At 34.1% G+C, this 11683-nt stretch overlaps 1 protein-coding gene and 1 non-coding gene across 2 annotated transcripts in view; one reads left to right on the top strand and one right to left on the bottom strand.

The window, feature by feature from the left end:
- Nucleotides 1–11683, top strand: part of IL1RAPL2 (interleukin 1 receptor accessory protein like 2) — a 608417-nt gene that overhangs the window by 358106 nt on the left and 238628 nt on the right. The window lies entirely within an intron of this gene.
- LOC112471033 lies at nt 160–290 on the bottom strand. The gene has a single exon (XR_003043207.1). It is a non-coding gene; the product is annotated as a small nucleolar RNA SNORA38 (small nucleolar RNA).

The following is an 11683-nucleotide window of genomic DNA, read 5'->3' as shown; positions in this document are numbered from 1 at the left end:
CAAGTTCTCTTTTTCATCTGTGGGAATCTTATAGGAACTTTAGACAAAACATAGAAAAAAAATTTTAATTTATATCTGTTTGAAGTAGTCTTTATATTTCAGTATTAATTTAACTTAATTTAACCTAATTTTAATTTAATTTAATTTAATTTAATATTCCTTTGTGGGATGGTTGATCTTGAGCCTGCAAGAAGCAAGCTGTCCCCAGAATTCTCCAAGTCTATATTTCTTTGCCTCCAATTCTTACATGTCCAAAAATGGGAAAACACAGACACACCTTTGTAGCAGGGTCTAAATCCCGCATAGATTAATCAGCCAAACAATTGATAATGAGGCAAAACTAGCTTAGCCTCAGCTATTATGAAGAATCAAAGTAGAAAAAGATCTTTTAAAAGTTGTCATTTGACATTTTTATAATTTAAATTGACTTTCTCGTATTAATCTGAATTGGTAAAAAAAATCTTTTATTATAAAAGTTTGAAGGCATGAAGAGAAAATAAGAGAACTGACTAAAGAATACCCATATGTCAAGTACCTAGATTATACAATCATGAACTTTTTGCCACATTTGCTATTTCTTTATTTTTCCAGATTTATTTTAAGGTAAACACAAATACATGATGTTTCATCCATAAATATTCCAGCATGCCTGTCTAAAATAATAAGGACATTTTCTTTTGTAACCATAGTGTTATCGAAATACCTTACAAAATTAACAGGATGAACTAGTGCATTTTAAGAGACTATGGACTCCTTGAAGAACAAGGATAGCGGTTTCTACTATTCTTTATATCAATTATTAATACAGATATGGGTATATGTGCTCAGTGCATCTTTGTGAATTGCCTAGTCATTTAATTGCTTCATGCTGTGTTATTGTATGTGTTCAGTTCTTCCCTCTGGAGCATAAAAGGTAGAAAACCCTTCTCTGCTTTTCTTGTTTCCTTTTTCCTGCCCCTTCTGAAATTATTAAGGGAGAAAAGAATGGAGGGAAATTAAAATCCTCTCCTTCTGTAAATATATGCAGTCTGCCCCTTTCTCATGGTTCTCTGCCTCTGTAGGCAAGTTCATAACTCTCTTTCCCAACTGGCAAAAATCACTGACTTCTCATGATCTGTGATAGTTAATGTTTGTTGGATACTATGAGATTCATAGATGGAAGTTATAATATATAACTGGAGCTCTTAATCCCACTGTTGAAATGAATTGTGTTAGTAATAACTGAAATAGTTATTATATCTAGCAACAGCAGTTCTATGACAAGTCATAGTAACTACTAGCCCCAATCTTTTTTCACCTTTTTTATATAGAGTATCCTTATATCTTTTCCTTTCTAGTTTTTAAATATATTTTATCATTTGGAAAATACTTAATGACTCTCTGCATAGAAGAGATATGAAATTTTGAATTTTACCAGGTATGATTAGCGTATTGCCCATTTGAAGCTTTCCTTATTTTTTTTTAATACATTATTTAATCACACCATTATCCACTGGGGAACAGGCCAAAATAATGCTATTGGAAAAATCAGACCCCTCAAAGTACTTCACCACATGGAAAATGCACCTAATTATTTAATAACATCTTTTATTAGTGCTTCCCTCAATTCATTCTTCCTTGCTGTGTTCTCCTATGTATTAGAGATTAAATCTTAAGTCAAATATTTAATCTTGGAACAATCATCACATTTAGAAAAGCATGGGTTCCATCATGCCTAGACAAGCACTGTGCAGCTCTTCTCATGCTGTTGGTTACTGACAGGATTGCTGTCACTCTTTGCTATTATGGGCTACATTAAAGCTTCCGGGAAAAAGGGACTTTTGGCATTTTGGCACTTGCTCTTTGCCAGGCTCTAAACTTTCTTCTAGGCTTTACAAATTGGCTACACTGAGATTTTAGGAGTTCTATTTGACATTACCACTGTTGTCATAATTGAAAAATATGCCAAATTGTCTTTGTGTTGTCTGATTCTTTTTCTGGTTTAGTGTTTTCAGTACATGAGACATGTATTTCACATATATCAGTTTGATGCAAAGTATTAATATTCACATTTGATAGTATGAATCACCTTAAATGCATTTCTGGATTTGATCATTAACATTAAGATTGAGCAAGAACTAATTGGTCAATTTTATAGATGAGCAAGCTACAAACGCTTTTTATTTTAATTTTCTAAGATCATAAAATTTAAGAAGAGTCCAACTCTCTTGAACTCTGACCAACTGTAATGTGCTGCCTCGTAATCTAACTAGGTTATTCTATTAATGATAATTTGACAGAGAGCCCATAACCACAAGACAAGAGAGTAGATTGTAGAGTTAGTTGTAAGAATTTAATGAATGAATGACAGCAGATATAATTTAGAGAAAATTGATCTGTAGCCTTTATTCATAAGATGGTACAATTGAATGAACCTGTATTTCTAGGTCTCTACTATTTATATTCCCATGTTGATCAAGGTTACTACCAAGTAAATAATGTCAATTGTGGGGGATAAGTCACAAATGTAGCTTTATTCCCAAAGCTTACAAGAGAAAGAGGACATTCAGTGAATGTGAGCGTGTGTGTGTTTTCTTTCTGAAATAGTTTGGTGAATCTTCATTTTTTTATTAAAAATTATTGGGGTAACATTGATTAACAAAATCAAATAATTTCAAGTGTATCATTCAACAGTAAACCATATATATATATATATGTGTGTATATCAATTTAATAATACATCATATGCATATTACGTGATGTGTTCACCATCCAAAGTTAAATTTCCTCTGTCACCAAATATTTGAACGTTTTACCCCTATCTATCCACCCCCACCCAGTAACCACTAAGTCAATATCCATGTCCATGAGTCCCTGTTTGTTTCTTTCAATTTCATATCCTACATATGAGTGATATCATGTGGTTTTCAACTTTTTCTGTCTGACACATTTCACTTAGCCCAATAATCTCAAAATTAATCCATGTTGTCACAAATGGCAGTATTTCATCTCTTCTTATGGCTGAGTAATATTCCATTGTATATAAGTACCACAGCTTCTTTATTCAATCATCTATCATAGGATACTTCGGTTGCTTCCATGTCCTGGCCACCGTGAATGATGCTGCTATGAACATCGGGGTGCAAATATCTTTGTGAATAAATGATTTCAAGTTTTTTTGGGTAAATACCCAAAAGAAGAATTGCTAGATCATATAGTAATTAAATTGTTAGGTTTTTGAGGAAACTCCATGATTTTTTCCATAATGGTAGCACCAATTTGCATTCCCACCAGCAACGTATGAGGGTTCTTTTTCCCCCATCTCCTCTCCAACACTTGTTATTACTTGCCTGCTGTTAATAGCCATTCTAACAGGTGAGAGATGATATCTCATTGTGGTTTGATTTGCATGTCCCTAATACCTAGTGAAGCAGAGCATCTTTTCATATGTTTACGGGCCATTCGTACATCTTTGTAGGAGAAGTGTCTGTTCAGGTCCTCTGCCCATTTTTAATTGGATTGATTGCTTTTTTGTTATTGAATTGTATGAGTTCTTTGTATACTTTGGATATTAGGCCCTTATCAGAAGTGTTGTTTGCAAATATACTCTCCCATTCACATGATTGTCTCTTTGCCTTGTTGATGGTTTCTTTTGCTGTGCAGAAGCTTTTTAGTTTGATGTAGTCCCATTCATTTATTTTTGCTTTTACTTCCCTTGCCTTTGAGATCAAATTCATAAAATCCTTGACTTTAGTTCCTATATTTTCTTCTATGCTTTTTATTGTTTCAAGTCTTATATTCAGGTCCTTAATCCATTTTGAATTACTTTTGGTGTGTGGCGATAGACAGCAGCCTATTTTCATTCTTTTGCAGGTGGCTTTCCAGTTTTCTCAGGACCATTTATTGAAGAGATTTCCTTTCTCCACTATATGTTTTTGGCTCTTTTGACAAAAATTATTTCCCTATGTAAACATGGGTTTACTTCTGGACTCTCAATTCCACTGGTCTGTGTGTCTATTTTTCTGCCCATATCATGCCACTTGATTATCATCACTTTGTAGTATAATTCGAAGTCACTCCGAGGATTACCTCTGATCTTGTTCTTTTTTCTCAGCATTGCTTTGGCTATTCGGGGTCTTCTCTACTTCCTTACAAATCTAATGAATTTTTGTTCTTGTTTTTTAGAATGTCATTGGGATTTTGATGGGGGTTGCATTAAATCTGTGTAATATTTTTGGCAATAAGGTCATTTTGTTTGTTTGTTTGTTTGTTTGTTTGTTTGTTTTTTAAGGTCATTTTAACTATGTTGATTCTTCCAATCCAAGGACACAGAATATCTTTTAATTTCTTTATGTCTTCTTCGATTTCTTTTAATAATATCGTATAGTTTTCAGTGTATAGGTCCTTCACATGTTTTGATAGGTTTATTCCTAAGAATTTTTTTTACTGCAATTGCAAAAAGGATTTTTTTTCTTTTTCTGACAATTCATTATCAGAGTATAGGAATGATAGGGATTTTTGAACATTGATTTTGTATCCTGAAACTTTACTGTATTTGTTTATTATTTCTAGTAGCATGTTGGTGCAGTCTTTAGGGTTTTCTATGTAGAGAATCATGTCATCTGCAAATAGTGAGTTTGACTTCTTCATTTCCTATTTGGCTGCCTTTTATTTCTTTCTTTTGCCTGATTGCACTTGCTAAGACGACCAGTGTTATATTGAATAACAGTGGTGATAGTGGACAACCTTGTCTTATTTCTGATCTTAGAGGAAAGGTTTTCAGTTTTTCACTGTTAAATATAATATTAGCTGAGGGTTTGTCATATATGGCCTTTATTATTTTGAGGTACTTTCCTTCTATTCCCCTTTTATTAAGTGTTTTAATCATAAATGGATGCCATATTTTCTAAAAATCTTTTTCTGTGTCTATTGATATTAATCATATGATTTTTGTTTTTTTTATTTTGTGTATGTGGTGTATCACACTAATCAATTTGCATATGTTAAACCTTCCCTGTGCCCTTGGGATGAAAACTTCTTGACATGGTATATAATTTTTTAATGTGTCATTGTATTCGGTTCACTAGTATCTTATTTAGGATTTTAAATCCGTGTTCCTGAGAGATATTGGCCTGTAGTTTTCTTTTTTTCCTGTTATCTTTACCAGGTTTTTGTCTCAGTGTAATATTGGCCTTATAAAATGAGTTAGGAGGTGTTGCCTCTTCTTCAATTTTTTAGGAGAGTTTGAGAATTGGTATTAAATCCTCTTTGAATGTTTGATAGAATTGACTGGTGAAGCCATCTGGTCCTGGCCTTTTACTTTTTGGTAGGTTTTTCATGGTTGTTTCCATTTCCATACTGCTGCTTGGTCTATTTAGATTTTCCACTTCTTTGTGATTCAGTCTAGGAAGGCTGTATATTTCTAAGAACTTGTCCATATCTTCTAGGTTATTAAATTTAGTGTCATATAATTTTTCATAGTATTCTTGTATGATTCTTTGTATTTTAGTGGTATCTGTTGTAACTTCTCTTTCATTACTAATTTTGTTTATTTGTGTCCTTATTCTTTTTTCATTAATGACTTTGGCCAGGGGATTGTCAATTTTGTTAATCTTCTCAAAGAACCAGATCTTTGTTGCATTATTTTTATTTATTGCCTTTTCGTTCTCGATTTCATTTAATTCTAATATAATTTTGATTATTTCCTTCTTTCTGCTAACTTTGGGCTTCATTTCATCTTCTTTTTCTAATTTTTTAAGATGTAATCTTTGGTGTTTATTTGGGCTCATTATTGTTTGTTGAGATAGGCCTGTAATGATATGAACTTTCCTATTATTACCACTTTTGCTGTGTGCCAAAAAGTTTCGATATGTTGTACTTTCATTCTCATTCATTTCTATGTATCACTTGATCTCTCTCTTTATTTCTTCTCTGACCCAGTCATTCTTTCATAGCATGTTGTTTAATCTCCATGTGTTTGTGGTTCTTCCTGCTTTCTTTTTACAGTTAATCTCTAGTTTCAAAGCATTATGGTTAGAGAATATATTTGGTATGATTTCAATTTTAAATGTGTTGAAGCTAGTTTTGTGTCCCAACATATAGTCTATCCTCAAGAACGTTTATGTGTAGTAGAGAAGAATTTATAAGCTGCTATTTTGTGATGATAAGCTCTGTAAATGTTGATTATGTCTACTTGGCCTAATGTATCATTTAAGAATGTTATTTTCTTATTGCTTTTCTTTTTGGATGATCTATTAATCTCTGACAGTGGGGTATTTAGTTCTCCTACTATAATGGTGTGTTTGTCAGTTTTTCCCTTTAGTCCTTTTAGTACTTGCTTTATATATTTTTTGCACCCTAATTGGGAGTATAGATATTAAGTGTTATGTCTTCTTGATGTATGGTTCTCTTTACCATTATCAAGCGTCCATCATTGTCTCTCAGTACCTTTTTTATCTTGAAGTCTGTTTCATCAGATATAAGTATATCTATACCCATTTTTCTCTGGATGCCAATTCCTCGGATTATCAATTTCCACACTTTCATTTTGAGTCTATATTTCTCTTTGGAACTGAAATGTGTCTCCTGAAGGTAGCATATAATTGAGTTTTGTATTTTGATCCAATCTAATACTCTGTGCCTTTTTATTAGTGAGTTCAGTCCATTTACATTTAGGGTGGTTATTGAAATATGAGGTTTTCTTATTGACATTTTATCTTTTGGAACTCAGCGTCTCCATTTTTTCTTTCTCCTCGTGTTTCTGTCTTTTTTTTTTTTTTGAATTTGGTGGTGTTTTATTTATTTATTTTTTTCCCCTCCGTTCCCTCTTGTTTCATGCTATGTGTCTCAGTTCTGGATTACTTGGGTGTGGTTACCATTAAGTTTAGTAAGGAATAATATATATCTATATTTATACACACACACAGTAGTCTTTTTTTTTTTCTTCTGTGTGCACATTATCTCCATTCCCCTTAAAAAATTTTGATCTTTACCCCACTCCTTTTCTGTTTTCGTTGTCTCAAATTATCCCAATTTATGCTATACATTTATTTCTTGGTTGAGGTAGTACTTGTCTTCTTCTTTTTTCCCAGTTTTATTGAGATATTATTTACATATAATGTTGCATAAGTTTAAGGTGTACAACATAATGCATACACACACACACACGCACACACACAAACATGATTATCACAAGTTTAGATAACATTCATCACCTCACATAGCTATGATTTTTTTTCTCGTAATGAGAAATTTTAAGATCTACTATCTTGGCAACTTTCAAATATACAATAGAATGTTGTTAACTATAGTCACCATGCTGTACATCACATCCCCAGTGCTTATAACTGGAAGTTTGTACCTTTTGACCACCTTCACGCATTTTCCCCATACCTCGCCTCTGGTAAACACCAATCTATTCTGTTTTTATGAGTTTTGTGGGTTTTTCAAAATATTCCACATGTAAGTGTGATCATACAGTATTTGCTTTCTCTGTCTGACTTAGTTCACTAAGAGTGTACCAATTTAAACTCACATCAACAATGCTGAAACTGCCTGATTCCCTTGATTGTTCCCAGTACAGAGTATTGTGAACTTTCTGATCCTTTCCAATCTCATAGGTGAAAAGTGTTATCTTAAAGTTGTTTAATATGTATTTCTTTTATAATAAGTGAGATTGATATTTTTCATGTTTACAATACATCATTTTTATTTCTCTTTATGCAAATTGTCTGGTCCTACCTTTTATCTATTTTTTTTTCTAGCATATTGTTGGTCTGCTCACTTATTGATTTGTAATAATTATTTGAATAGTAAGAAAAGTTAGCTTACCATTTGGAAAAAAAAAATTCCTACCCAATGGCACAAGCCAAGATTAATTCTATATTGATTTAAAATGTGAATATATCAGAAGAAATATTGGATACTGGTAAACATATATGTAATCTTCTGGTGAAGAGAGACTTTGCCATGTGAACTGAAAAACAGAATTCATAAAGAAAAGAGTAACAGATTAGAATACATTAAAACTTCAAAATTTATGTAGACAAAAATCAACTGAAAACAAACTTAAAAAGCAAACAACAGCTGCATATGTGCATATATAAGAGAGAAAGAGAAAGAATGAATATAATGAAAATGGTAAAGATATAGAGAAGTGATCATTATACATTTCTATAGGTTTCAATTTCGTCTAACTAAAATGTTGAGAAAAGTAATAGTAAAAAAGAAATGATAAAGAAGCCTGAATTACTAAAATTTAGAATTAAAAAATTAAACAATGACTACAGCAGGATACAGATTCTTTCTAAAAAGTGTTATAAAGTTATAAGCAATAAACTAGAAAATCTTTTTAAAATTTATTTATGTTAATTAGGTTCAAGTATACAGTACATTGGTTAGATATATTTATAGTTCATAAAACTATCCCCTCAACTGCTCCCTCCCTCCTCTGACCCTCCACCTAGCCAACGTATTCATGCTAATTGTATTCCCTATGCTGTGCTCTCCATCCCAATGACCATCCATCAGCTACTAATTTGTACTTCTTTAACCCTTCACCCCATTCTCTCAGTCCCCCAAGCCCCTTCCCCTCTGTCACCAAATTATCCTCTATATTTGTGTCTGTTTTTGATTAGTTTGTACTTTTCGTTCCTTAGATTACATATGTAAGTGAAATCATATGGTATTTATCTTTCTCTGTCTGACTTATTTCACTCAGCATAATAACCTCTAGTCCATCCATATCGTTGCAAATGGTAGGATTTCAGTTTGTTTAATGGCTGAGTAATATTCCATTGTATATACGAACCATAACTTTTTTATCCAATCATCTATTGAGCATTTAGGTTGCTTCCATATCTTGGCTATTGTAAATTGTGCAGCCATAAATATTGAGGTGCATAGATCTTTATGAATTATTGTTTTGGTTTTCTTTGGATAAATACCCATAAGTGCAATTGCTGGATCAAAAGGTATATAGTCCTTCCATCCTGCATATTTTATTTTGAGAAATCAGCTGCCAGTCTTATGGGTATTTCCTTATAAGGAATTTTCTGTTTTTCTCTTGCTGCTTGTAATATTCTTTCTTTGTATTTAACCTTTGGCATTTTAATTATGATATGTCTTGGTGTGGGCCTATTTGAATCCCTGATTTTTGGAATTCTCTGAGCTTCCTGAGGTTTTATATCTATTTCCTTCACCAGGTTAGGGAAGTTTTCTATCGTTATTTCTTCAAACAGCTGTTTAGCATCTTTATTTTCTTCAGTTATGCCGATCAGATGGATATTTGGACCCTTAATAGTGTCTTGTATGCTCATTAAATTATTTTTATATTCTTGGCATCTTATCTCTTGCCATTCTAATTGTGTGTTCTTGGCTTTTCCATCCTGTAGATAGGGCATTTGATCTTTTTCTTTATTCACTGTTTATTCCTTTGTTTATTCCATTTAATATACTTCTCATCTCAGATAATGTGTTCTTCAGACTGGTTCCCTTTTATAATTTTCATTTCCATTTTTGTGTTTTTTATCTCTTTGTTGAAGTTCTGTACACTTCCCAAAAGTTCACTCAGCACCTTTATAACCAGTGTTTTGAACTCTGCATCTGTTAGATTACTTGACTCCATAATATCTGAATATCTGCCCTGTTCTCTTATATGGCTTCTGCTTCCTTGTCTTCCCATTTTGGCTGCCTTTCTGTGTACTAAGCAAAGCTCCTGAGTCTCCAGGTCTTATTAGTGTGGATCCGTGAAGTAGGTGTCCAGTGGCACAGTCCTGAGAGGGGTTCAGCTGTAGGCCAAACTTAGCCCAAGCCTCTAAACCTCTGGGACTACATGTTAAGATTCAGCAAGCAATCCACAGATGCTGTGCTTATAGTTGCCTCAAAAGGCCACACTAGAAACTGAGGCCACCTGCCTCCAGTGTGAGTCTAGAGACTGCTCAGCAAGGAGCACTGACTTGCTGAGGATATATCTGGATGTGGCTTGAGTGGGGATGCGAGTTGGGGGAGGTGGGGTTTCAGGGAATCTTCTGGGCAGAGCGACCTCTGTTATCCAGTTTGACGACATCAGAGCTATGGCAGCACTGTGTCTGGCTCACTGGTATGGGGAAGGGCTCATCAGGGAACAATGGATACCACCGGCACTTCTGTACTGAGTGAGTCTCGCCTAAGCCCGCACTCTGATATCTCCCTGTAAGTCCTTGGTGGCCCCTGCGTGCAGCCGAATCGGCACTGTTGCTCAGAGTGAGCAGATCCGTCACCACAAAAATCCGCTCGCGGGTGCAGCCCCTTTGAAAGGCTTCTGCCGCTGCCACAGCCTCTGTCTCACTCAGCTGCTCAAACTGGGCAGTCCTGTGTCCTCACCCCATCCTACCTTCTGCCATCGCAGGGCGATTTCTTAGATTTCTCCCTATTTGTATGGCTTGTTCATCTATATCCCAGACAATTTTTCTTTGCTGCTGCTCCTTGTTTCCGTCACAACTTTGATTTGGTCACCAGAGTGATGAACAGAGTCTCTAACATCTAAGCCATTTTTTTTTTCTCCGTAAACTAGAAAATCTAATTTTTTTTATGTAGATTCTAAACCCTCCCATGCATGCTCCTCCATGCTCTTCCCCGCATCTGGCTGCCTAAGATGTTGATATTCAGGACAAAATGAAAGCCATGTGTTGAGGATTGGAGTGCTTTCTCAGCTTGAGTATGTCTCATTTTTGGCATGGTCTCTCAGCTTTGGTTCCATAACATCTCAAAGATTCCAGAGGAGTCTTTTCTCTTTTTAAAGTGTGTGTGTGTGTGTGTGTGTGTGTGTGTGTGTGTGTGTGTGTGTTTAAATCTTTAGCCATTATGCAATATTTAAGCTTATAATATCCTGTTCTTAATTATAGTTTCACTTTTCTTCTTCTGTCTGCCATTTAGTCATGTTATTCATGCATTTTTTCTCCTTTTGTTTCAGGTATAATGACCCCCTTTAGTATTTCCTGTAATGTAGGTCTTATGGTGGAGAATTCTCTCAGCTTTTGTATGTCTGGAAATGTCTTTATTCTCCTTCATATTTAAAGGAGAACTTTGCTATATATATTATTCTTGGCTGTTAATTTCTTTCAATAATTTGAATATTTGATTCCACTCCTTCCTTCCTTGTAAGGTTTGTGTGTGGTTTGATGATAATATAATGGGTTTCTCTTTAGAAGTTACTGTCTTCCCCCACCCCCACCCTGGCTGTCTTGATAATTTTCTTTGTCATTAATTTTTGACAATTTTAATATAGTGTGTCTCGGAGAAGGCCTTTTTGGGTTGAGATAATTGAGTATTCTGTTTGCTTCTTGTATTCAAAGATTCAGTTCTTTCCATAGATTTGGGAAATTCTTGTCAACTATTTGTTCGAATGTGCTCTCTGGCCTCTTTACTGTCTCTTCTTCTAGTATACTCTTTCTACATATGTTGCTTTTACTGATGGTGTCAGATAATTCTTGCAGAGTTTTTTCTTTTTCTTTTTTTTCTCAAGTCTCTCTCTTCTTCCCTCTGTATCATTTCCAGATTTCTGTGTTTGATATCACTAATTATTTCCTCCACCTGGTCAGCTCTATTTCCTAAGCTTGCTATTTCATTCTTCAACTCTTTTAATGTGTTCTTCATCTCCAGAAGTTCTATTTCGTTCTTTTTTAGGGTTTCAGTCTCTTTGTAAATATTCATTTTCTTGACTTAT

Source organism: Pteropus alecto, unplaced genomic scaffold (genome assembly GCF_000325575.1).
Source record: "Pteropus alecto unplaced genomic scaffold, ASM32557v1 scaffold150, whole genome shotgun sequence".
NCBI lineage: Eukaryota > Metazoa > Chordata > Mammalia > Chiroptera > Pteropodidae > Pteropus > Pteropus alecto.
This window is presented reverse-complemented; position numbering and strand designations above follow the sequence as displayed.